Source organism: Apteryx mantelli, chromosome 18 (assembly GCF_036417845.1).
Source record: "Apteryx mantelli isolate bAptMan1 chromosome 18, bAptMan1.hap1, whole genome shotgun sequence".
NCBI lineage: Eukaryota > Metazoa > Chordata > Aves > Apterygiformes > Apterygidae > Apteryx > Apteryx mantelli.
Genome location: NC_089995.1, coordinates 16631268 through 16659017, shown reverse-complemented (window position 1 = coordinate 16659017; position 27750 = coordinate 16631268). Strand labels below are relative to the sequence as shown.

The following is a 27750-nucleotide window of genomic DNA, read 5'->3' as shown; positions in this document are numbered from 1 at the left end:
CATAATAACATTTATTTTTCCTCCATCGCTCCAGGGCCAGGCAGCCAACAGAGGCAGCAGGAATCGCTGAGCCTTGCTTCACCCCGGGCTCTGCCGAGCCGTGTGGGACAGCAGGCGACACGGGCGCCCGCCCCGGCAGCAGCAACGGGCCCCGGCCTTGGAGGCAGACCGTGCCCTGAACTGCCTTCCCCTGCGACCGGCCGCAGAGCAGCTCCGCTCCTCAGAGGGCCCGACCCCAAATAACAGCCATGATTTAAAAATATGAAGATGAGGCACGACATAAACATACGAACAAAAATGCCAGTCTGCAAAGAAAGGATGCAAAACAGCGAGACAGAATAAGGGTATATTTTTTTTACGCTGATCCACAAAATGCTGCCTTGGGCACAAAGGGAAAGACAGCAAGATGAAAAAGATATTAGGTGAAACATAGAAGCAAACATGGACACAGGTGTATAATAATTACCAATTAATGTTTCTGGATGAATTTCTGGCTGAAAAGAAAGACTATACATTTCTTTTTCTCCCTCAGTAAGCACAGTTGCCTGTTTGCCTTTCTTATGAGACAAGTCAGGTTCTCAGGCAATGTGTAAATACGCACATGCAGTAGAAACACTCTCTGCACCAGCGCAGCTCCTGGACCCGAGCCTGTCCAAATGCAGCCCTCTCTGCAGCCACCCTTGGGACAGCTAAGTAACTGTTTTCTACAGCAGTTGTCTTTTCATCCTAGCTGAAAATGCCGTAATACTATAGCTTTTAGATTATCGTTAACAATCAGACATAGTCAAGTTGGGGCTTCTCAGCGTGCTGCTTCTCAGAGATAACCCAACGCCTAGGCTGCGGTGCTCAGAGACGAACAAACTTTGTGGGGTTTCACAACAACAAATGAGACGCGTGTGGAAAGCAGGAGATATCTGTATGATCCTAGCTGCAAAAATTGAGACTCTCCCAGTTGTATATTACTCCTAATCCAAGCAGAAATGAGGCATTGCTGCAAGACTGACACAAACTGTATTCTTCAAATTAAAAGAAATCATTTACTTATTTTTTTCCTCCCAAAACAACAGAATTCAAATATACTACTTGAAAAAATACATTTTTGTTTTCCCCCTCACTGCGTCCAATGATTGTGATTATTAAACACTTCATAAATAATAATGTGACATTTTCAGATTGTGCATCTGATTAAGCAGCCATTCTCTCTCTGACTGAGACCATGGACAGATGAGATTGCTGCAGATGCGGCAGTCTTTGTGGCTCTTTCCCGGGGGACCAGGGATCAAAAGTCACCCCCGTAACCCAATTAAATCCAAGAGGATATGAGCTGATCACTTCGAGCCAGCTCCAAAACTCACAGCCATCCATGGGCAGTCTTGACATTAACTTCTCTGAACTGCAGATCTGGTCCATGAACACAGCTTGATGCCCTTTCTCAGGGGGATATTTTACCCTGTGAGTCACTCTGCAGTGGGTGACGGTTTTATTCAGTTACGGTTTAGTATTAGGGAGCCTGCTCTAACACAAACAAGCAGTCCCAGATGAAGACCTAAGTAAATCAAGGGACTAAAATATGAGCAAGGGAGGAGAGAGGAGTCATCTGAAAGCAAAAAAGTGAACCTGAGAGATAAACACTCCCTCATGGAGGAATCGGGGTCCTTTGAGGATCAACACTAGGCAGAGACCCTTGTCAGAAACTTTACTGCACATCTTTAACATCCAAAAAACATTTAGTAAAGTTATTTATTAAATAAAGACAAAATCCAGTGGCATTTATCCCCTGGTTATTCCAGTGCCTATGATGCAGCTGTGCTCCTCAAAGCTGTCATACAGAGTAGCGCAGATGTCAGTGAAAGGGACAGTCCTCTAACCCAAATTCTCTCTTGCCTTCTACAGCATTCGGATGAGTTAATCCCAGTCAAAAAACCCAAATGCTTTTTTTTTTTTCTGAGCACAATTGCCATTTCAGAAAAATGACCAAAGAAAGCAGCCCCTCGCTGTAAACCCTCCCAACCATCTGTCTGGATATTACTGACCTTTAATATTATGCAGGCAGGAGGTGGAAAGGACGGATAAGAAATGGGGGGGGGGAGGCGTGGAAAAATGTCATTGCTGTAACAATGGCTTATTGCATTTGGATAATCTTGCTTCTTGTATCGCTGCTAACATGGTAATCTTTCTCCACCTCCTGTATGTCAATAATGCAATAACCTCTCTCTCCCCCTGCATCAATAACACAACAGCCGCTCTCCGCTTTCAGCAGCACTGATGAATTCTAGAATTGCAACAGCTCAGATGGTCCATGCTAGCTTGTCCCTGCCTCCCACCCTCATTACATTTTAATTTCACTTTAAAGACAGTTGCTATCAGCATTGTTTGGCTACAGCTTCTGCAAAATAAAAGCAAGAGAGAGATCAGGCTATATTTGAACTCTGGAGGTTCCTCAGCTCAGTGCAGGTGCCAGGATATTTTCTATATCAGTGTTGTTTCTTTCTTTGTATATTCTCAGCTGAACAAGCACGGTAAGATTCACCAAAGACTTCACTGGCCAACAGCTCAATGTATTCTCCAAGAAAGCTGCTGTAAACTCAGCTCTTCTGAAAACCTGATTCTTATGCTTCAGCATATGGATGGCGGGTGAGATTCTCAGTTCGCTGTCCCCATTGCAGCCCTCAGACCTGGGCCGATTATACTTACACCAGTCCGCTGGCTATTGATTAATCAGTGTTGTTTTAAAGCATAAACATACACAAGTGCTCTCCACAGACAAGTTAAGCAAATTAGGGTTAAAAAAATCAATACAATAAGAACAGATAAAAAATAGTTAGAGCCAAGTGATGTGGCAGGTTAGAAAAAAAGAGAGATCTGAAAGCATAATCAACTAAGCTTAATATCAGAGAGCATATGGTAAAAAGATCTTGTAAGAGAATCCTTAATACTACAGTGGGCCTCACACACTTATTAATATCACCTCCTCTGTACAGTCTAGCATGGACGGATTCAAGAAGAGGCTGATAATTTTCAGAAATGCTGCTCCTTGTAATGATAGAAGATGAGGCTTTGTGAGTTATGTTGAGAATTATTGGCAAAGGTTAGGTGATTTCCCACTGGTGCTAGAGGGAAAACATTGCTTGCAAATTACCAGCATTTGTCAGTACTAATACCACATCCCCCAGCCACCTAAACTGTCAACATTAATAGGAGTCTCTACAGCAAAAAGGGGTGAAGACAGTCAGACTTGATCAGACCCTGAAATGAGAAGAAGAGCATGATACAGAGAATAAAGAAATGGAAATGTGCTTGCAGTGCCTCTTGCCTTAGCTCCCAACATCCCGCCCTTAGCTGCGTGGGTGGCTCTGCTTACCACGCTCTGCCAATTATCACATTTGCTTCCTTGTTCGCTCTCCATCTCTTCCATTCTCCGGGTAGATTTCTTTAAGCCTCCTCTATCTTCTCTCTTTCCAGTCATTCTTCTGTTTTCACCCTATCATGAGCACGGCCTTTCTTTTTCCACTCCAATAAGCAGAGGCATGATGCAAGGCAGGAGGGGTTTTCTGGGGCCTGGGTACTGCCAGGCCTTGGCCCTTCTCTATACAGACCTTGGGCAGCAGTCCCCCGGCTCCCACCGCCGGTGAGCCCACGGCACTGCTCCGGGGAGGGAGGTTGGAGACAAGGTCCTGGCCAGGCCTCCAGTAATCTCCATCCCACCAGCAGTGATATCTACCCCTTGCAAGGGAAAGGTTTCAGTGGTACTTGGATTGCAAGGTTTCTGAGGCTGTTTGCCTGTGCCTGGGGAACAGCCCAGTATGCAACCTTGCTTACCTGGTCTGGGAGTGCAGATCCCCAGCAGCATCCCCTGAGGAAAACAAGGCAGATGGAGCAATGGTTGCAGAGGTTTACACTGCTGGCAGCATAGTAACCAGCATTGATGTTCAGTAATTAATAAGTGTTTTTCTGGACAGTTGCTAAAGAATTTGTCCCTTCTCATCTTGCCTCTGTAAATGGCACAGTAAAGGACCTGCCATCCACTTCTCTGGCACTTGAAATCCAGCTTTAGTGATCTGTCTTTGTTTCAAGCAGGCAAAACAAGACTTAATTTCCTACATCTTCATCTTTCAGGCTGCCCAGCCCACGCAACTGGGGACACGGATCAGCTTTGTCCCAAAGTTAACACACAGGCTGATGTGTGGTTTGCTACAGTCGTACTCCCACCAAGGAGAGCACAGAAAATACAGACATCTGCTCTCCAGAGCCTTTCAGCACCAGAGATAGCATTAATTTAGGTCGGCCACAACCAGAGATAAGAATCATTTCCATTTGACTCCTCCTTCTGTCAAGCTGAATAAAATATAGTTCACTTATTCACCTCGCCTGGCCCCTTGATGATTAACATTAGCAAATGCAATCAGCCCATGGCCACATCGCCACTCTGCACTAATGCAAAACCAGGGGAGGGCCTTGGCCAGCATCAGCACAAAAAGAGAGCCGTACCTTCTAACATGCTCATCCTTCACATGGCTGCTAGTGATAAAAGAAGCCATCAGAAACAGATGGACAGGCCAGCCCAGGCTGAGATAGGAGATTTCTGCTGATTTCTCAAGGAAAAAAAAAAAAAAAACCTCTCCATGCAGCAAGCGCTCTGCACATTTTCAGCAGTTACTACTCAAGGAGCAATCCTGGCTCTGACAGGGCCCCAGAGGGCCATAAGCTCAGCTTCCCAGACTCCCGTTTTGTGTGAGCTATTGCAATCCCGTTTGCTGTCACCGCCTCCCCACTGCAGCCCGGCTGTCCTCTCCAGAGCACAGCCTGAGCTCCCCAGTCAGGTCCCACCGCAGAGCCTATCCAGGTGCATGGTGCTTGGAAAGAGGCACAGAAATGGGTACAACTGGCACACGGTGCCTAGGATTGCTGCAAGATTTTGCAGTCTGACTCACTGGGCCTTTTTTCAACAGCATTGGCCAAAGCTACTTTTCCTAGAGGCAGTTTTATTGGTACTTCAAAGTAGTATTTTTAATAGTTTATCCTGCTGTTGCAGATGGCTAATACACCATGAAGTGCAGAATCAGAGGCCCAGACTCATTTCCTGCCCTGCTTACTAGCAGTTAGCGGCACCCTGACTGCACAGTGTTCCTTCCCACTTCTCTGCTCAGGGATCTTCCCACGTAGATGCAAATAAATACTGATTCTGTCAACACCTGTGCAACCTGAAGGGCCAGACTCCCAACAACCACAAAAAGGTTTGCATCAAGGGAGTATTTGGTTCCTGTAAATGTGCCTGATACTGTCATCATAAAGGATTCAACTGAATATTAATCTAAAGTATGATTTAATAATTTGCTCTTGGTCCTAACAGTCAGTGGCACCAATTGTCTTTTCAAAGTTCAAAATAAAATGCAAGGATGCAAAAATAGAAGCTGTTACTAAAAATTACCTCTAGCAGGGAACTGCAACCCGCATTCTATTATATCCTCAAAGACATGCAAACAGACAAAGAAAGCAGCACAGTGCCATGTAGCAAAGGAGCTATATTCACTCAAATGCTGCAACTGGACCTTTGTTTGTGACTCCTGAGGATAACCCAGGACCCGTGGATGACCACCTTAACCTACAGCAAAAGGCTTACCTGTGGAAGACATCTCCTTGCCAAGTCCAGAGACAGCAGCTGATGGTTCAGCTGAAGCACGTAGGCAGATGGGAGATCAGGGAAAAACAGGGTCTCTTCTCTGAGCCTCAGGAGGAACAAGAGGCTGAATGTGAGGTACTGCTGGGGAAAACAAAAAAGAGCAGCAATGCTGTAGCAGTCCCTCTCTGTAATCCCAGGTTACAGAAGAAGGGAGACTCAGATATTACAGTACTGCTGTTTCCAGGCTCTAGCTTGCCTCTGTAGGTTCTCCCCAGCCCTCCCCAGTATTCACAGGGTCCAAGAGCATTTAATAGCACAAAAGCCATAGGAATCGCCATGCTAGTTTAGTTGTAGAACCAAAAAGTGCCAAATTCAAGCAGTCCAACTCCCAAAGTTGTCAGACCCAAGAGAGCTGTCTCAGACAGTGCAGACAGATAAAGGATGCTCCACTGAGGCAGCTGCCCTGGCAAAGTTTTGAGCTATGAAAATATGGCAAGTGCAAGATTTGGCATTAAATACTGTGTTCTAATCTTGCCCATGATATCATGACTCTTGGCACACACCATCCACAGAAGCATAAATCTCAGTAATCTAAGAATCAATAATCTGGTCTTTAGCAACCTCATTCACTTTCTATAAAAATCAGCAAGTGATATCAGGTTGCTCCTGGAATTGGTCTGTGGGTCTCTGTGTAGGCAGCAGTACTGCCTGGAGAACTGCATGCAAAATCTCTATCTGAATTTCGATTTCCCTTAAAAATCATTTCTATGATCCATACTGGGGAAACAAAAGTTGTTGTTGTTTTAAGGCAGCTGTATTCATTATTCTTCCCAGATAACATTAAATGCTCAAATACATTTTTTCTCTTTTCTTTCTTTTCTCTTTCCCTTTCTTTCACTACTTCCTCCTCTTTGGCAAACAGGACTCCCAAATCCCTTCTGATCATTAATAACATGGGCTTTCATACCCTCTTGGAATAAATGAAATTTCTTTGACGTCTTAACTTTGCACAAATAGATTTTAATGAGGGAATATCACCTTGCCTTGAGCTAACTTTCTTCCTTTGCTCTTCCAAGGCTTTTGTAGTCATTTCCTTGCAACTTACAGAACATTAAAGTTCAGCCAAGTGTTTGAACACAGCATACCATTTCCCCAGGAACTTTGTTTATTCGCTTCAGACTGTCACAGGAGGGACACAATTTCAAAGACATGATGTAAATCATGCAAAGGAAGAACATCCTCTGCAACCCTCCATTGCCCTGACATGGTCTTTCATGTCTGTTTGGGGGATTGCATACAAAAGTACTTCCCATTGGGTAACAACCAGGGTGATGCTACTAATATAAATAAGGCTCTGAAGTTATGGTGTGCTCACAAGGGCTGTGGGAAGCCTTAAGTATATCTTGAGTAACATGTACCTGTCAGTGGGATCAGGAGAGCACAACAGATGTGGAAGAGATCTAGCTACTTGCCAGAGAATATATCAGCTCATGTTCAAACTTGCAGTAGACTTGACAAAGCCAACAGTCAGAGAGGACATCAGCCTATAAGTTCTGAAATTAGCACCGGAGATGTTAAGTTCAGACAACAGACCAAGAAGCCAGGCATTTCCTAGGCTGTCAGTTTGAGAAAGGTCCCCAGTGCATAGAGACACTAAGGGATGGACTTTTCTTGGAACAGTTGTTCTCTGGGGCTGTGAAATGTGGCAGAGCATTGAAATCCTGAGCAGACGTTCACTGAATCCATGAGTGGGATTCAGCTGTCCCCCTGCAAACTCTTCCCTTTGTTGATAGTTTACTGTAATTAAACCATATGTAAAGTTCTTTCACTCTGTTAGAAGCAGAGACATTCTGGTGCCCATATGCCAGAAAGACAAATGAAGGGCAAAACTCACATGAAGAAGACAAACTTTGGCTTCTTGGTTAAGGAACAGTAAAGACACTTTCCATAAATGATCTGCTGGTGCTCACATGATGTTTAGATATACAAGTGAGACTCACAGTGAGACACAAGGGGTCCCCAAGAACAGTTGAGAAACAGATGGTGACCAGAGCCTAGGTTTCTAGTTCCCCCATTGTTACAGGAATGGGGTGTTATCTGCATCGGAGCTTATTCCTGGCACAGTTTACTCCCGCTCAGGGCCCTGTACTGTGCTAGGGCTTGCTCACTTACCAGCTTTACACCTGTGTGTAAGAGGACAGGAGCAACGGGGAGCTAGGAGCCACTCATCACTTTCTAAGAGAGAAAGTATCCCTCTGACTCCTTGTGGTTCTGGTGCCCTTTTAAATATAACCATTCCTTGACTCATGGGAAGAGCCACCATTTCTTCTTTTGAATACTGATCAGTTTGACACAACATTGCAGACGTTCCCGTTTCTATCACAATGCTATTTTCCTGAAAGTCTCAGCTGCTGGAGACATGCAATTACACAAGAATTGACAGTTAAAATCAGAACTCCCTATTAGCTTGAGCATATGACCTGGAAAATATTCTGAATTCTTAAGACTTGAAAAGCAACTACATGCAAACTCACATGTGCTATTCCTACTTTCAGCATTCCTGAGACTGTTCAGTTTTGAGAAGAGAAGGCTCGGGGACATCCTAGCAATGTGTATAAATACCTGATGGGAGGCAGCAAAGAAGGTGGATCCAGACGCTTCTCAGTGGTATCCAGTGACAGGACGAGAGGCAATGGGCACAAACTGAAGTACAGCAAATTCCATTTAAACGTAAGAAAACCTTTTGTACTGTGAGAGTGGTCAAGCACTAGAACAGTTGCCCAGAGAGGTTGTGAAGTCTCCATCCTTGGAGATATTCAAAACCCAACAGGACATGGCCCTGGGCAACCTGCTCTGAGCAGGGGGTTTGAACTAGACGATCTCCAGAAATGCCTTCCAGCCTCAGCCATTCTGTGACTCCGTGAAAGGAATTCATGATGCTAGAGAATACAAGGAGGGAGCCTGAATTTTGAAAACTTGGAACTGTCAAAACCGAAATTATTTCAATTTCTTAAAATACACCAGAAAGGCAGGTTCTCAACTTATAGATCACTTATTTTTGCAGATCTGCCAGGCAGGAGAGATGAATTTTTTGCTGTTGTTGATCTAACTGCGCTTCAACAAGGTAAAAAAATAAATAAACCCAAACCTTTCATGGAAGTTACAGTAAATCATTGGTTGATATGTTTTTAAAAATTGTAAATATATGAGTAAGAATCTGGAGTTTAGTGCAATAGAAACAGAAAGCTGATTCAGCAGAACACGGCATAGTCATAAAAGATTTATTACGCTTTATCAGCAATATCCACAGTCTTTCTGTGATTAGAGTTGCATTGTGTGTAATTATCTCATAGAAATGCTGCTCTTTGATGTGCTTTATCCACCATGCTGAAATACAGTTCAATTCTAGGGGGTTTTCATGGTTGACTGGAATTTACATTAATTCCTTTGGGCCTACAGGGCCAGCCCGGTCTGTCACTAGCAAACTCTTCATAAATATTCATATATTTTATATATATATATATATATATATATATATATAAAAAAATTTTTCTGCAAAATCCCAGAGACTCTGGCCCAGTAAAGACAGGGGAAAACAAAGAGTCTGACTTCCCAGTAATGATCATTGATTAATATTCCATACTCCAGCCTTCCCTGTCTTTTACCATGAATTAGAGAGTGATTGAAATGTTTACAGTAATTTGCAAGCAGAGGTAACACTCCGCTTTCAATTTAAAATGTCCAAGCAAATTGAGGAAATTATTTCATCTCATTTCATTAAGCTTGATTTTTCTCAATAAGAAAAATGTTTTCTTTTTCTTTTGCTTTTTAAAGTTCACTGATTTTTTCCTTACCCCCTAAGCCCACAAATGGTTGCTATCAGCCAGGCAAACTACAGGTGTTTGCAGGCCAACCTGTATAAGATGCAAATGCTTAAAACTACCTTGGTCTTGTACCTGATTGGGCTTTTGTGGATTTCAGCAGGGGGGGAAATAATCACCTTCAATGGGAGCAGAATCAATCTTCTGAATAATCACTTAATCCTTGGAAGATGCTCTGCACCACACAGGAAGGAAAAAAGAATGGAGAACAATGGGGGACAGCAGTTTACAGAGTTTGTTTTCCGTTATAAGCAAAGTTCATTTTGTTGCTATGTTTGATAACTAAGTGGAAGCTACTCTGATTAAATATGTCTAAATAACTCTCAGAATTGTAGCTCTGTGCCATTTGAGACAGCAGATACAGTTAAAATTAATGTAGGAGACATAATTCTGTTTTGCATGAACCTCACCCCTGCAGTCCATTTATGGGTGCTGCTCTGTGGACATGGTTTGTTTTTTCATTCAGTATCTGATATTAAGAGAGATGGAATTTAAACACCTTTCATAATTCAGAGGTGGAAGAAAGCACAGACCTAACAAGCGGAATTTGTCACTACAAAACTGAAGGTCCAAACTGCAAGTGGGACCGATCACTTTCCAGATCTAGTGAAGTCATGAGAAATCAGTGACTGTGGCCCACAGACACCAACCTGTGCCATCAAGGGCCTGATCCTGTTTCTGTGGCAGCCTCACTCATTCCCTTCAGCAGGACCAGAGATGGATCCCCATGCACACCCCTGTGCCAGGCTTCTCAACCTAGAGTTACGTTTCCTTCACCCAGTGTAACTCTAACGGCTTCAAATGTTGTAGCTTGGGAGCTTATTCCACAGTTGATTTCACTATCAGGAAAATATGCTCAACCTTTTCCTTTATAACTGCAGGGAACTCTTCATCATCTGCCCATTGATTCTAAGGTGTATGTTGAATTGGATTAGATTCCAGGTCAGTTCAAGGAGGGAATAACATCCCCATTATCAACTTGACCTGATCCTCACCTCTTTCCTCCCAGCCCTTCTGGGATCACTATGTTTCTCCTTTCAGCTCTTCCCATGACAGGGTTTCTAAAATAACACAGATCCATTCATCAATGCCCAGATAATTAATTTGTGCTGCTATTATGTTTGTAAGATCTTGACTTGTTGGTGGGAGGTGAAATTGAACCCCATTTCCTAATTGTGTACTCTGGCTGCTTCTCAAGAGATGAGGGCTAATGGAAGAAAAAATCTACCCAGATTCTTCACTCCTAGGTGTTTGTTTATCTGAATGCAAGTTGGTTTTACCACTCTAAATGGCAGCAGGGCAGCTGAGGAGGACTGACATAACTGTGCATGCAGGACTGGGGAGAAGAGACGCCAGCAAAAATCCTCCGTGTTCTGAGAAGAGAGGGAGAGAAGAAATCAATGCATTTGAGTAAGAATTGAAACAAGTTAAGAGCTGTATGCTTATTAGTTCCTCACAGCAAAATAATCTGCCACTGAAAGCAGACAGGGAAGAATATCAGAATGACTGTAATGGAACACAGATTGGTTTAATAGTATCAGAAACTCTTTTGAAGGCAGCTGTGTAGCTCAGAGCAGGTGGGTGCAACTCAACAGGGAGGCCTATCTCTAGGTAGAGACTTTGTTAAAGAGAAAAAAGAGGGAGAGGGAGAAATAGAAATTCTGTTGTCAAGTAACATCACGCTTTAATTTCATGCCACATTATGACAATCTGGTCTGTAAGGCACTCCCAGTGTGTGGCTGCAGAGCTGCTGTATTACAGCTTCTGCTTGCAAAGCTGATAGGCCCGGGAGACCTGCAGCCCTCAGCTAATTGTAAACCCGATTAAATAGCAGTGTGAAGAAGTTTGATTAATTCAATCTATCTCCATGCATCAAGACCAGAACCAGACGTAGCACAAGCCCCAAATCTTTGGAGTATCAAGTTCTTTGTTCTTCACGCTTAAAATAAAAAAAAATTAAAATGAAGCACAGTCAAATGATGAAATTATAACATTATGACATGATGAAACATAAGCGACAATTCCACTTTCCTTCCTAGAAAATCCCCAACCTTTCTGCCTTTAAAAAATAATGCATAAAAAAATATTTCAATTAGCATCTTTATGCGCTTACCCAGATAAATTACCATATTAATAAACTTCTGATAGACTTTCAGGGGCTGCTTAACCAAGGGCTTCTGATCCAGCTGAATTCATGGTCTCTTGGACAGGAGGGATTGGGACTTGATTAATTTTAGTTGTTTCAGTTGCAATGAAGCTGTCGATTGCTCTACTTCTTCTAAGTGTGTGTGAGACAGAGAGAGAGGATGTAAAGAGGGACTATTCCTGTTAACTTGGCTGGCCTAGCTGACCTTTTGGAAATCACAGCATCCAACACACTCAGCACTGAGCAGTGCAATTTTGTGCCATTCCCCAGAAATACATTCAATTCAATTATTTTACAGGACTGATAATGCTTAATGCACCACTTTCTACTTCCTAAAATACTATGAGATTGGCAAAGAGCATATCCAACTTACAAAAGTGTTTGAATAGTAATTTTGACCAAGAAAAGTTTGAATATGCTCAAGGAACATTTTCACCTTGCATCTTTTTCTTTGGAGACAACTGCAGCTGCGCATACTTGAAGTCTTTGGGTATCTTTCCCCAGCAAGCAGGGTCCCATACTCTGTTGTTTTTCCTCTACTACTGGAAGAACTGCTTACACATCACACCCACAAACATGGACTCCTTTTCTTCTACTTTTCTACTACTTTTCTTCTACTTCAATGTTTAAATTATAGAATTTTTTAATAGAAAAGAATAGAATTCCTCATAGGTTTACAAGGTTTTATTTTCTATAATGCTACTCATGCATCTGTATGAACATATCCACATTCAAGAGAGCTAAGCAGTTGCATTGCCAGAAAGAAATAATTGCATAGGGAAAGGTATACCATTTTCAGCTGAGATTTGAAGGCAACGGGTTAGTGTAGTGAAGGAATACAGGGAAGCTGTTCCAGACTTTAGGTGGTCTACAGAGAAATAATCTTGCACTAGTCATGCTGAGATTTTTGGAAGGAACACATTGGAGGTCAGGGCTAAGCAAGGAGAAACAGGAAATGGAGAAAAGGTGGTGTGTGGCACAGAATGGCAGAACCAGACCCCTGAAGGATAAGAGAACAGTGAGACTGCAGAAGGAGCAGAATTCATGTCTGATCAAATTCTGAAAAGCCCAGGGAGTCAAGCTCAATGGGGGGGAAGGTAGATGTTCAGCCACACAGGAATAAAGGTATGAATGATGCCACAGACCCCTGCATCTGGCAAAGCCATGGTTTGCTGGTATAATGCAACGCGTGGTGGTTACTCACTGAAGTGGAAACTGAAATGTCTTCTTCTCATGATGCTATGAACTGTAGTTATCCTCTGTCCAATTTTGGAGGTAAGATTTAGTGCTGGTTAGGTAAGAGAAGTTCCATGTCATGGGAAATCCAACATCTGAGACATTCGTTTCCATTCTGAATAGAAACAAAAATTAAAAGATTTTCCATGTAACAGGTTATTGGTTTTTTTAAGTACAGGGAACTATGAATGCTTCACTTTGAAAATGTCATTTCATTTTATTTCGGTAATAGTGAAATAGAATGTCTGTGTTTATTATAACTGGTATTGCTATTACACATGAAGCACCAGATTATGTGTTCTATTAGATGCAATAGAACGTGAGCAGTAATGTTTCACTATATCATATACACATTGAAACAAGAAAGTCAAAAGACAGTATTTTTTGTAAGCAAATTTAAACAATTCAGTGGCACCAGGATGAAGTGTTTAAACATTATTTAAAGGAAACAATTAATTTCTACTTTTTTTCATTGAACTCTGTTTCCACAGCTGTTCCAATTTCAACAAAACTGTGCTTGCTAACAGAAAAGTGTTAGAAAAATCCAACCAGCTCAAATGATGTAGGTAACCTAATCATTGTTAATGTAACAAAACACCTCTTGCCTTGCTTTCCTATTGGACTCTTACTAATTGAACTGATGCGAGTAGGAGAAAGACAGGATGGGTCTCATTGAGGTCAAAAGGACTTTCTTCTCACCATCTTCATGGGAACCAGAATATCATCCTAACAGCACATCATGACGGCAAATCTGATTCAGTAAGTGCAGGTAATGTGAGCAGTTTTGTGCAAATGCACAAAAAAATGCATTTGCTTTTTTCAGCCACTACTTCCACATGAATACTTAGAAAAATGTCCTGGGATGTTTGTTCAAATGTTTAAATGGATTTGCATGGATTAATGCTTAGTGGATTTGCATTTTGTTCATTCCTTTTTTCTATTTCTTTTTCTATTTCATCAAGTGAACTTTGCTAGGAAATTCTCCCAAATCCACATGTTGACTTGGATGGTCCCCTTTGCCAAGGCCAATTTCCTGTCTAATCAAAACAAGGTAAAATTTTGAACTTCCCCCTTAAATACGAATGACTATGACTAAATTACTTAAATCACTTACCAACTCACCAATTTACTAAGAATTGAGAATTTCAAATGACCTCCAAACCACATTAGTAAATAACTTTCAAACTAAGTCAGCCACAAAATAAAGCGGGGGAAAAAAATAATTCAAATACCAAAGGAATTGGAGGATTTGCCCATGTTCATTTGCAGAGAAAAGAGAACTGACAATAGTGGAGTTGTTCTTCCAGTTTCTTCTTCTTTCACTACCCACAGAAATTAATAAACCAAGAAAACATTCAAGAAAGAGCAAGATGCTCATTTCTATGTAACACGAAGTGATCTGCATACATGTACCTCAGTCTCCTTTTCACTCTGTCACAGCCTACTGCATCTGAAGTGGCTTAGTTCCTACTGCATCATGTATTAACAGTATGATTTGTAATAACACTGCTAACACTGGTATACAAAGAGTAATATTAGATTATTTCTGTTATTCACCAGTATCACGGTTGGACAGAATCCTCTTAAATCTACCTAAAGTGGCTTCCCACGGATGCTAGTGCTACCACCAAAAAATAATATATTATGCATACATGTATAGCTTCTCAGCTACCCACTGGCTGCTTTTTGTGTACGATTATAAAATACCTGCATGACCCTCCTAAATTGAATATGATTTGATGGCAGAAGCTGAGCAACTGCAGCACTCAGAAGCCTTAAATATTTCAGAAACCTTCTCCCTCCTCTTCTTTTTCTCCTCCAGTAGCAAAAGTAGAGGACTTTCCAGGCCCCACAACACTCCTGGAATGCATTTCTCTCAAAAAACCCACTGAACCTCAAATTATTATTCCACGGTGAGAAAAGCAGCGAACAGTAGAAAATGACAGTTTACCCAAATGGAGGTGAAAATGCACTTTCTCCTGTACTTAAGAGAAATAACAGCTTTCAGCAAAGATCTAAATCCTAGCAACAAGCACCATATAAACGCAAAAAGGTCATCTCTCTGTTAGAGGAAGGTTACTTTGCTGCACACATTTAAAAAAAATAATCTACTAAAGGAAATTAAGCCTGGTAATATTTCTCTTGTATCTGTACATGCAGAGAATGGATCTGTACGCTCACTTCCAGTGTAAGAATGTGTGACGGTGCGCTCCTTCGCCCCCACTGATGTGCTCTTTCCCCCTCAACCTGACCTCCCTGTAAACAGCACGTATGTAGGGGCTGGTTGAGCATGTGCCAACTAAGGCCCACCTAGTATGCAAATATGACTATGAGTCCATCATCTCCCCCCCATAAATAGGGGGCAGTCCAGAGCCCCTTGAGCTCTCCTGCATGGCAGCAGGCTGCACTGCAGAACCTTCCCTTGAGCAGGGACGTCTCTCAAGGTTACTCCTCGAGGTTGAGAGATTCCTTACCCGCGACAGGTCCTCGGTAAGTGATTAATAGCATGCTGAACTTTTGCGAACTTTGTGAAACTTTGCTGAGTTATATCTCTGACTAATTGCGCACATAATCCCTTAGACATAAACCATTGACCAAGTCTGGGGCTAGGACTGGATCCAGCCACACCTAGGCTCCTCTCCAAAGGAGTTTAGAAAGGGGGTCCAGTCTGAACCTCGTGACTCAACGGGAGGGTCTCTGTTGCACACGCATCTGACCCTGTCCTTCATGCAGTAAATAACTGAGTGAACCTTGCCAATCGAACCTCGTTAAATCATTCTTATTTACGACTGAACTTTGTTAAGTCGCTGTCTTACTGCAATAAACATAGTGCTGCTTCTCTCTTACGAGTGAAGAGCATCGCTCCTTTCGCGACAGAATGGGAATGAAGATTGATAGGAACGAACAATTTTCTTTTTAGAGAGGTACAAGGAAAAGAATCAAAGATGTGTTTGAAACATAGTTTGGGCTCTGTTGAGCAAAGCACTAGTTGTCAGCTTTGAATTCCCCTCGATGGCAATACACAAGGACTTTGCCCATCTCACTAGAAACAGCCAGAGGATGACTGCTCCTACACCCCAGATGTAGTCATGCAACTTGTTTTCCTTCCCGCCCCCCTAGCCAGACCAGTGTGTGTCTTGGCTTAAAAACACTTGGGGTAAAATTCTGGTTCCAACAAAGTCCACAGCAAAACCCACTTTTGACTTCAAAAGAGAGAAAGGACCTCAAAGTTTGGGAGATGGCAGGCTCCAAAGCCAAGGACTTCCTGTTTGAACAGACAAGGCAGGCAAGGAGCGTGGAGAGAAACAAAGGCACAGAGGGCTGATCTGCTTAAATCCCTTATTAAGCAGGAAAGTACATAAGAATATGTTTAATTTTAGTCCTAGTCAATAAAGTAAGGCTCTGCAAACCAGGCTGGGTGAGCTGGAAGAGATAAGATGATGAAGCCAAATTTTGAGGGGAGAATTTGTAGCAGAAAGTCTTTCAGAAATACCCAGAAAGTCATGGTTTTGCAGAAACTCCAAGGAGAATACAGTGGGCTGCATGAAACGATCATGAATGACTCCAAAACACTTGAGCCCAACTCAAAGGATGCTAGTGGGGAAACTGAGGCAGGGAAATGTCTACAGGGTTTATAATCCTGGTCTAGATGCATGTAATTCTTATGTGATACAGTATAACACAGTGGCAATTCAGAAACTCTGTTCAGTCCATTTGAGCTGTTCAGCTCAAATAGATCTGTGCCATCCAGTAGATAGCTTTTGTTTTGTCCTGAAAAAAATTTAGGTGCTCTGTTACTGATTCATCATCTCCCCCTTGACCAAGCTCCATCTCCAGGACAACTACCATTTAGACATGACCATGTTTAAATAGACATGTACAACACTGGTCTAGGCTTCTTCTCTAGGTCCTTCTCTCCTTTGGGTGAAATTCTGCCCCCTTGAAATCAGTTGCAAACTCCTGTTAACTTTACTGGGAGCCATGATTACATGGTCTTTCGGGGAATAGAAACAGAGTTACCTTTACAGCTATTAAAAAAATGGAGGATGGAAATCTACGGTCAGTAACAATCTAAGCCTAGGAAAATAAAAATGTAATTCTATGTCACCTTGGAAAGATCAACATCATCTGTCATGTGGTGTTTATTCAGCAGAACAACTGCATTTGTGCTTTTAAAGGGAAATGAAAGGAGAAAGTAGCGGGGGTGGGGGTGGGGGAATGGGGTAGATCTGAGCACAGGAATGTACTGCCACTCTGGCTTGCTGTCATTAAACCACATCAGAACTTCATAATCATGGTGTTTAATTAAACAACAGAGGCATGGGTTTATGCATTAATAATGAGGCCTAGCACTTTAGCATGTCAGGCTAAATACAGTTTTAAATTAATAATGCAGCACCGTAGCATTAGTGAGAAAATGAAATCTTATTAACAACTTAATAAAGTCCCTTATTTGCTAAAGTTCTAGCTCTCAGGGAACAGTGTTATAGCAAAGCATTTGCTTCCCTTAAGGGGGCAGATGGGAGGAGGTGCTGCTTTCTCACACCCTCCGTAATTCTATTATATATAGCTAGCATCGTCACTAAATATTGCCTGGTGTCTGCCAAATAATGCCGTATGTTGCTTCTAAACCTAGGTGTGATGTGGTGCATAATCTGCACACACACACTTTTAAAACATCCAGGAAGGGCAGCTACTCACTTTTTTTTACTGCTGTACCCTCTTACCAGGAAACACTGGAGAATATGTATGGGAATCTAGCACTAGCCACAGTATCAGAGTGCTTTACAATCATTTCTGTATGATCCTCTCAGGCCCCAGGACCGCAAACATTGCTACTTTGAAGATGAGCTACTGAAGCATGGAAAGTAGCTGAGGGTAGGAGATACAACAGAAAGCAATTGATTTACGCTGGCTTATAGAGTTACCACCCATCAGCTGATTCCTGATAACTGTCCATAGAAGCATTCTTGGACTACTCTCCAAGTTAGGGTGTTTTATTTTCAGAGCAGACTAAGAGCATACATGATTAGATACTCCAGCTCTGCTGATGGGCTGTCATTTGTTAAGCCACAGAAGATCTAGCACTTTAAAAATCTGTGTCTCACAAGTCTTTAGTTTCCGGACTCCCACTGATTTCAAGCATCTTGGTCACCTCAGGCACATAGGGAATCTGTAAAAGAGTAAAGACTGGAACCCCATCTGCTCAGCCCTATGCCAGTATCTGAAGCACAGGGCCAGGCTACCATTTGCCCATGTGTTTCACATACTTTATCTACCATCTTTTCCTAAATCCAGAGAAACAACTCTTTTCCCCCTCCTCTATCAGTTGAAGGTGGTCAGCACTTCTGCCACCCACGTAAGGACTATGCAATCTGTAGGTTTCTTTTCCCACAGGCTTGCCCATTTGTCTTGAAAGTCCTGCCTGGGGTTGCTTTGCTGAGGAAACAAAGAATAGGCCACAGGACCATAATGAGGTCAGTAACATGAGGACACGATCCAAAGTTAATGCATTGACTTCAAATGGCTGAGTATTAAGGCCACAAAGAACTGACACAGGCATTGCCACAACCAGCCAAGGCCAATCAATTCAAGGGAGATCATGAAAAAAAAAAATGAACAGAGACAGGCACAGAAGGCATGTCCATCTACAAGCCTGTCACAGAAGGGCTGCTTTGGGATGTACTGCACTGATCGTACATCTTGTGCAGCTTGAAAGCTATCGGATTAGAATGGAAACCAGCCAGCAACACTGCTGACTGTTGCAGACGGGGAGTGCAGAAATGCAGTGGGCCAATCCTGCCTTTGGTTATACTCATGAAACCTTGGAGTTAGTCCGTCTTCCTTCCTCTTTTGTCTCCAGTCACTAACTTTGCTCTGAATTTGCAACAGCATGAATGAAAATTACTTGCTTCAGAAAAATAGCCAGGAAAACATTGTCAGCAGCATGGGATGGTTCCAGCATTCATAACTAGGGCTGTGGGGACAAGAAGAACCAACGCAGTAAAGCAAGGCTGATGCAGCCCAGCTGCCCCCAACCTGGAGCTTGCAGACCGCATGATGCTCATGAAATCCTGCAATATAGCATTGGAGGTAAGAATGCTACAGTGAAAGTAGACAGAGAGAGCAATATTCAAGGTCAGAACTGGTTCCTGCAGCCCCACATTTTGGCAGATTGTTTGCCTGTTTATATGGATGCTGCAGAGAAAGACAAACATCTGATGGAAATGCATGACAGATAGTTCACAGATCTGATTTTCTCTCTGTTGGATGATGTATAGTGGCAACATGAACAACCTTTTAAGATGCTGGGAGAGAACACACATGATGAGTGGCAGACACACATATATTTCTACAGCCTTTGAACAAGACCCTAGCAAGCCCCCTTCTCACACTAACCACTTCCTAAAAAAGAATGGTCCTCTACATTAAATATCTCCAAACCTTCATTTGCGTTTTCCATGTGTAGAGTGCTGCAGAGAGCATACTGATCTTTCAGGAATTAGATGGGAGACTTGCATCATGCCCTTTCTTCATCCTATTACCGCTCAACTCCCTTAAAGTGTGGAGAGAGATGGGGCAGAATGAGAAACACAGTTCTCACAGGGGAACTCAAAGTGGGGAGCAGATTTTCTTGGAAGGTCTGTGCACAGTCGGAGTCCTCATCTGCATGCAAAGGTTGCCTGTCAGCTCCTCTCCTGCTTCAGAGACCCAAGGATGTGGGTTTCACTGGGGAGCCACAGAGTTTATGGGAAGTAGCAGCTTGTGCAACGTTTGTGAGAAGTGAAACATCTAGGACATAAAAATCATCTTGGTCAGCTTTGTCTCTCCATCTCCCCATGTTAAATAATAAATAGACACCTAATGGAACTGAGTCTGACTGCAGGATGCAGCGTAAGTGAAGCCAGAGGAGACCTGCATCTTCCCCCTTATTTCATCATCAGTGAGTAAATGGGTCACTGGTAAATGGGATCCAAGTAAATCTCAATATTTTTTATTCTATGCTTATACTGAACCTACTGCAATGGGATGTGGCTCAAACTCACAGAACTCTGCTACAAAACACTAAATAGAAATATTACAAATGATCTCACCAAAACCCATTATGTTTCTACTCTGGGCTCAAGAAAACTTGAGGAAACAGTTTTCCATTCTAGAAATCCTTCATTTGCTTTTTAATTGTGCAGTGGGATGCCTTGGGATCTGGTCTTTCTTTCCCCCTTTTTTTTAATTTTCTATTTATTAATATTTAATCTCTGCATGGTGCAGAAGAAAATCATTTCTGCAATAACGTCAGAATGGGAGGGTTAGAAATCAATAGCCAGGCTCTCACAAGACACATTCAATCCCTACTTAATCCATTTTCGACTGCTCCCCTGTCTTATTAGAACAGCCAATTTTTCCCACACTTGTTAGGTTGGGATATTCAAGCTGCAGGATGGGATTGAAAGCACCTAGATAAGTGGAAACCTCCTTCCTGTGAAAAGCAGGAAAGGGAGCATAGCATTTGTCTTTGAGAGAGAAGTCTAGACCTTATTCTGAACTCAAATCCCTACTCCAAAAACATTCTGAAAGAAAGTCTGGCCCCAATTCCATACTCAGCATTGTGAACAGTAACGGGTCCTGCATGCACTGTCAGGATGCCGTAGAAGAAAAGCCCTGCCTCAGACTGGCACATTTCTCCACCTTGGTTTTTCTTAAAGGCCATCGGGCACATCCAGACCTCTCAAGTATGACCCTTCCTAATGCACAGGTTAGTTCTGCAGAGAGGGAACAGGCATATGGGCATACTCGATAGGAGAAGCCAATGTCTTAGTGTTCAGCAGTAGAGTCCCATGCACCTCCCTTAATGCCACTGAGAGTAGAGGATATGGCAACAGGCCCTTGGTATTACCCTTGAGCGCAGAACGAAGCCCCAGGATTCCCAGGCCGCACCAACCTGACAGTGCACTGCTATTCACGTTGCACATCCCACTAGCCATGCCACAACCATAGTCATTCAGCTCTAAGCCATCAGCCCATCCGCGCCTTCTGCCTGCTATTGCATCTGTCAGTACTTTGTTCTTGGCAAACTAAGCATCAGCTTGCTGGTGACATGCAGCCCCCTGCGCCCAGAAAGGGCCCTAGAAGGGCTACCTGCTTTGCTCTGGCAAAGAAAGGGTTCCCAGCTGCTGGCCCAGCTGTGGAGTGTTACCAGAAGGCATAGTCACGTTGTAAGAGTTGCTCTGAGGTAGCTAGTGTGTGAAGAAGGGAAGGAGGCAGGCTTTGAGCCTTCCTTCTAGCTTAGAAAGGGGCTGTGTTTAGCATTTTTGCTTTGATTTCAGCAAAGGAAAGCAATATTTTTGTTTAGGCTCTGCAGAGACAGCTGGGGTCCTCTTCACTCTCTCTTTTCTCTTTAGTAGTGATTTCGTGTTCTAGGATATAGCTCTGCATAAGAGTATTTAAACTCTCCCTGAAAATATATGCTCTCTCCTCTCTCCACAGGGCTCAATGGATTTCCAAGCATGTCCCTTACCTTAGCAGAGGCAATGATGAGGGCTCTTCAGCAAATATGCAGACAGCGTAGCCAAAGCCAAGGGTCCTCTGTGCGTTGCTGGTTGGCATATAAAACCTATTCCGAGTGCTGAAGGGCTGGCAGTCTGAGGGGGCTGGGACAGAAGAACAGGAGAAGGAGAATGGGACTTGGGGGGAAGCAAGAACTGGATGTGGTCTGTCAACCAGTACCCTAGCTGCAAACCCAAGCTGGGTTTAGATGCTCTGGGAAAGGGAAGATGATTCTGTTTTGCCCTCGTAAGAGACAGGGGCTACTGTGGCTGGGCAGCACAGCATGTACAAGGCTACTTCATGACCCCCGTGTAGTCCTATCCCTCCTCCCCATGCTGTTTGCTGTGCTAACCCTCCTCAGCTCTACCTGTACCCCTTAGCAACGTGGCTGCTCCAGGCAGCTGGAGCTCCGCCTGAGTTACCAGGCCGCCTCTGAGCTTGGCTGATGCAAGTAGAGAATTTGCCAGTAGAGGGAACTGCAGACCAAATAATCTCACCTTCTGTGCTAAAACATGCAGCAAATCCTGTAGCTCTGCAGAGTCTGTCCTCTCCTGTCTGGAAGAGAGATGTTTCAGGCATCTGTGCCAGAGCTCTTGACAGACTTGCTGTGAGTTGTTTTTTTTTGTTGAGGATTCTGTGTGTACGGGGATTGCTCAAGGGAAACCCATTCAAACAGGAAACCAGCTGTAAACTCTCTTATTGTAATAAAAAATCCTCCAGATTCTTACAGCCATCTTCTTGCTGCCACCTAGTGAAGAGGAGAAAGTATGAATATCTGACATAAGCAGAGCAAAACCTAAGAGGCCTGTACTTCTGAAATAAAGTCTCACTTTGAAGAAACTACCTCAAATTAACTTTCAAAGTTGTATGTATCTCTGTTCCTTCTCTGTTGGAAGGTCCCCTTCAGAAAGCTCCCTGCCAGTCCTTGAAGGAACAGCTTCTTACAGAGGCCTTATCTAGAGTCATCACTTCTGTCTAAAGAGCAACACAATATCGATTTTACTCTACTGAGACTTTTTGGGATGCTCTTACAAGCCCTAGAAATTGTGGTGGGCTTTGCAGGATCAGCCAATAAAGGAACCTTACACTGTCTTTCATATGATTGTGAATACGTAATTAGTATAGCTACTGCAAGGCAGAAGATCACAAACAGACCCCTTTTGTATCCCTTAACTTCTCAGGCCGATTTTGCAACCAAGATCGAATTCCTTGTTAGTACCTGAGTGAGGTCCAGTTCTCATTACTTTCCTGCGATGCTTCCAGGAAACAGTTGTAACCTATTGCTAGTCCAGATCTACGTATGTGTTTGGCCAGACACCAGCCGGCTGCTCAGCAGACTGAGCGCTGCCTGCTTTTCCTACCTTGTGTTTCTGTCCTCCACCTACCCATTTCCAAATAGTCAGAATCAGTACGGCATTGCCTTTACTTATGCTTTTTCTACCTGCTTGTTCTTGCTGATTCTCTACTATTACACCTGAGGGAAGAGGCAGACTGTATTCATCCACTATTTCAAGCAGTTCCAGCTGAGCTTGCCACCTAGTTAGTCCTCTTGTCCTAGCATCATTTGGACTCCACAGGAAATGATCCACTCATATGCCTTGCTGCTTGAATGCCACTTCACTTTCCACTCTCCATCTGTTTGTCCAAATAAAAGGAAAAAGTCTAAAGATTGTCAGGCTTGCTGCAGTGACAGCTGCCACCAGGAACAGGGTCATATTTACAAGGCAGGTGTCCAAAAGAGAGGATGCGGGATTACAACCCAAGATCCATAAAAACTCATGGATCTTACTGTGTCTGTTACCCTTTTGGGTCCTCTCTGAACATTTATCACTTTGCATTACCTCTGCCTTGATCTTATGGGGAGAGGAGGTGGGTGCCCAGCTGATTTCTAGGCTCTGAAGAAGGTGGTCGCTAGGTGTCAGCATGGGACTTCCACAGAGGCGAGGGGCTCTCCGCTGCCAGCCCAGCGCTGCCCAGCCCCAGCCCCGCAGCTGCCGGCCTCCCCGGAAAATATCCATTTGTGAACTGACCTCTGACAATATGGGAACTCAGATATTCCTAGGGGACAAAAATGTCCCTGATGTAATGTCCAGCAAGACAACCATCATTTTTTTAAAAGGATGTGACAGTCTTCGCAACTAATTTTTTTAATCATTCAGATAATAGGTCCACGCTAAAAACTGAAGTCCCATTATCTACCATGTGATAGGCAACATTTGCCCCCGAGTAAAGATATGGGCTCCATAGCCTAGTCTTATCTCATTCCAGTTCTCCAGAGATTCAGACCGAAGGCAGTGGCATCCTAAGATGCATTGGTTGACGCAGGTGTGTGGCTTTAAAAACAAATTTGAAATTGGAAAAAAATACATTATTTTGATCCTTTTCTCGCCCTCTTCGTACCAAAACTGAAATAAACTGTGTTTAAGCTCCTGTAGTAACAGGTGCTACAACCCCCAAATTCACTTTTGTTCCCAGAGGGACCAGAGCAGTTCCCAAGCTTCAGTGGAGCACGGGAGCTGTAGTCCTGAAATGGCCCTGGCAGCAAACGAGGGTCAGCGCAGCCTGGGCGCTCCACGCTGCTTGCGGTTTGGTCCCTGTACACAGTTAAGATGCAAGTGTTTCTGTCTGTAGGCAGTCTTGCCTTGCCACGGTAACAGAAACCCCTTTAATTTATGGAGGTAGACACGGGGAATGCAATAATCAAATCATTGGCACTACTTATTATTTATAAAATGGTTGTGACTCTTTCAGTCTTAATAAAGGAATGAGTCCTGCCTTGAGGAACTTACAGCTATAATAACTGGCATAATTGCAGTTATAATAGTCTGCTGTTAACTATTAAATATTCATATCAAGTTCTGAAGATGTAAAACAGTAGAAGAAAAATCCCACTTTAAAACTGACAAACACATGATAGTACCTGATGAACTTACTTCCTATAGCACATGTCCATTTTTCCAAAGCACTTAGAAGAGATTTTATTTCCTGCAACCTTCTTCCATGAGTCACTCCCTTCTGTTGTTTTTTGTCTAGTCTTCCTTTTTAGTTATGGTTCTAGTCCAACATATCAAAAGCCAAATCATAATACATTCCTGTTTCTCAGATTGCAGCTACATCAGTATTCAGAGAGAAACCAGGTCAAATACTTTCAAATATTCACGTTTGCAGCTGAAATTTGAGGTAGAGCTCCGAAATGGATCCTTACACATGCATTTTTTTGCAGCACATTAAACCAGATTTGATTTCAGATTCATACAGGCTCCAAATGATTTCTCTTAACTGTGGATTTTGGGATTAGATATAAAGCAACAAATCCTTCTGCTCCATCCTCTTGTAGTTGATACACCTCCCAAGCTGTCCTTCGGTGTTGAAATAACCCTTGAAGAACATGTCTATTTATCAAAGTGCTAGACAGCCTGTCTGAAAAGTGTTTACTTCCAATTTTCAGCCTACTGCTTCTCTTGGGATTAGCCTTATTAGATACAGGGCATGCTTAGGAATCTAGCACTACTTGTAATGTGTCTGTACAACCAGAATTTCTAAAATGTTATAATACTGCTAGTCCTTCTCATTGCAAGATCTGAACACATTACAAAAAAGGTAAATCATTTCTAGCAGGGGACAATCCTGCTTTTAACAATCCCCGCTCATAATTTTTCATGAGAAAGATTTATGCCAGTGATCATTTTCCAGTACATCCTTCTATCTGTCTATTATCGCTTCCAATATGGAATCACCTCCAGAAGCGAGCAGAAGTCTCGCTCTGGTCACCTGTGTTTGAAAGCCACTATGCATACATACAGTGATCTGCCCAATCAGTAGTCTAAGTGGTCCAATTCTCATAAAACAATCAAGTGACTAAAACCAGTAATCAATCTTCATGGTCTGATAAGCCGGATAAGGACAGTGAAAAAGGAAGAGAGACACGAAAATATTGCAACAGATTTAGATGTGGGAGGTGAGATAAGAGATCAGTGAAAAGTACAATGGTCAAACCTTGTGCACGCACTGAGGGCCAGGTCTGCACAGCAGCTAGTTTTATGTGCTCCACTAACCTGAAATGTAGGCATGCAACCCTTTAAACTTACAGGGAACAGCCTCACTGTGCAGCAGCAGGAGCTCTGTTACTCCGGGTGAGTGTGCATGTGTCACTGCAGATCTCAGCACTCGCGGCCCTGATGCGGAGGAGGAAGGGAGACAAGCTCATCATTTCACGTTAGCACACAGCATAAAGGGAGGTGGTGGGAAAAGGACAAGCTAACTACTCTTTGTAGAGGGCCTGCTAAAAACCAACCACATTCTGGAAAAAGCCTTGTGTCACCTTAACACCCAAGCTATTGTTTACTGCAGCAAACAGCCTACCGGGTGCATCTGCATCAACTGGTTGCGTATGCCCTTAGGCAATATCCACCCGCTCGCATCTGCACCTCACCACTCGCATCTGCACCTCACCGCACACAACGTGTCCCATCCTTTCTAGTCTGAGGCTTGAGAGCACGTATCACGTCTGGATGAAGCCTGGCATGCTCTTACATCATCTTTATACTGAAACTCAGTACCACCGAGTGGTCTCACTCCTAAAACAAAAGCCGAGACTCAGACCTTCTATTGTACTGTAAAGATTAGGTCCTCTCTAGTATCTCAAAGCAGATTGCAGGGCAAATTACCTTGCTTACCCTTCTCTATGCAGCTCTCATGATTGCCAGTCACTGCTTTGGATTCTCCATGAGGTGTCTCTGTGGGTCAGACACTCTCCAAGTCTTGGCAAGGATTCTTTCACAGTAATGATTTCTCATACGCCGCAGGCCACCATGTTATCAAAATGGTTAAGGAAAGGAGATTTGTCTCCTTTCTGAGCTTAGCACTCATTTACTGGTACCCACAACTGAGAAGGACAAAGAGTCCCTTCAGAATTGGACGGAGTCACCAAGGATCAAATTTCTTTTTTCAGCACGTGGAATGAAGGAGCAAAATGAATCTTTGAAGAAAACAGAAATTGATGGGGCCTTTGCCTTGGAAATCTCTCTACACAACAGGTGCCTCCTCTGTCATCCTCACCTAAATCAAAATGACTTAATCAGCAAGCCGTACCCACAGCTGTCGAGACCTTGCATGACTCTGCCTCCTATTGCAACATGTATGAGTTAGCGGTTGCTGGTTCCAAGTCAGGGTGTTCACTTCTCTGGTTTTCCCTGAGAATAAGACTGGAAAGCTCTCCATAATATATTTTCATCCCTAATCAATGCTTAATTTGCTTTGGGTCTAACACAGGCTGGGCTCAACAATCACCTTTTCCTGTTAATTTTAGAAGAGCAAACCTTCAGCCCAGTTAAGTCACCTTAACTGGGCTGAATCTGCTCTCACATTTCAAAAGAGTTTTGATATTAGAAGCAAGACACTAAACTAGAAAGTTATAATGCTTTCTCTTCCCTTCTAGCTTCCAGTTGCAACTTCGATAAGGCAGAGGTAATGTTCTTGCTTATGTGCTGTGCTACATGAACTGATTTTGGTTGTGGTACTGTGAGTTTCTACTCTGCGGTCTGTCCCAGCCTGCAAATACAAACCATAAGAGTGCATAACTCATTTCCGCTCCTGCTCACTTTCCACAGCTTCTTTCTCTTGAGATTCCTGAGACAGGGTCTCCTTTCGTCCCCAGAGGCCCATAGCTTTCATGGAAACTGTCACGCGTCCCAAGCTGCTGGAGCGTGGAGGCTGCTGACGGTGACAATCTTTTCTCCCGTTATTTGGACGACTGTACACGGCGCCCTGCCCAGCCCCAGCTGCCCAGCGAGCCCACTGCACCGCCGCCGGGATAACTCTCCCTTCCCCAGTGCCCACCACCCACTGGGACCAGAGAGCGGGGGTGGGAGTCCCCCACGCTACCCCGAGGCAGGCGGCGCCCCAACCCCTCCGGGACTCATTCCCGCAGGCAGGTGCTCCCAGTACCTGCAGCTCCAGGGTGCCGCGGGCCGCAGCAGCAGAGCGGAGGCCGGAGCGGCTCCTCCCGCCTTCTCCTCCCGTGATTTTCGAGACGCGCGGCTGAGGCAGGAACGCGACAGAAGCGCGGCTCGAGACGGGCCTGGATGGCGGCGCACAGCAGGCAGAAAACTTTTCTTCTGCCTCTCGGCGCTTCCCCGCGGTCGCTGGCGCCTCCTCCAAGAGGAGCGGCGGGGCGAGGGAGGCCGGGCACGAAGGGAAGGGGCGTCCGAGGCTCCCGGGCAAGGCTCGGGGCGGCGCCGGGGGCAGGGCCGCGCGGGGCGGGGCCGCGCGGGCGGCCGTTGGGCGACCGTTAGGCGGCCGTTGGGGCGCCCCCCCCCACCTCA

At 43.8% G+C, this 27750-nt stretch overlaps 1 long non-coding RNA gene across 7 annotated transcripts; it reads right to left on the bottom strand.

Moving 5' to 3' along the window:
• On the bottom strand, nucleotides 1-27600 carry LOC106487450 (uncharacterized). 7 transcript variants are annotated; one of them, XR_010885995.1, is made up of 11 exons: nucleotides 27374-27600; nucleotides 25516-25602; nucleotides 21925-22175; nucleotides 21399-21531; nucleotides 12852-12998; nucleotides 10782-10874; nucleotides 8243-8323; nucleotides 5621-5761; nucleotides 3820-3853; nucleotides 3362-3481; nucleotides 1-305 (listed from the first exon to the last, which is right to left on the bottom strand). It is a non-coding gene; the product is annotated as an uncharacterized lncRNA (long non-coding RNA). The 7 variants fall into 7 exon arrangements; XR_010885996.1 differs by lacking the exon at nucleotides 3362-3481; XR_010885994.1 differs by lacking the exon at nucleotides 1-305 and having other exon boundaries at nucleotides 2833-3481.
• Nucleotides 27601-27750: the final 150 nt, after the last annotated feature.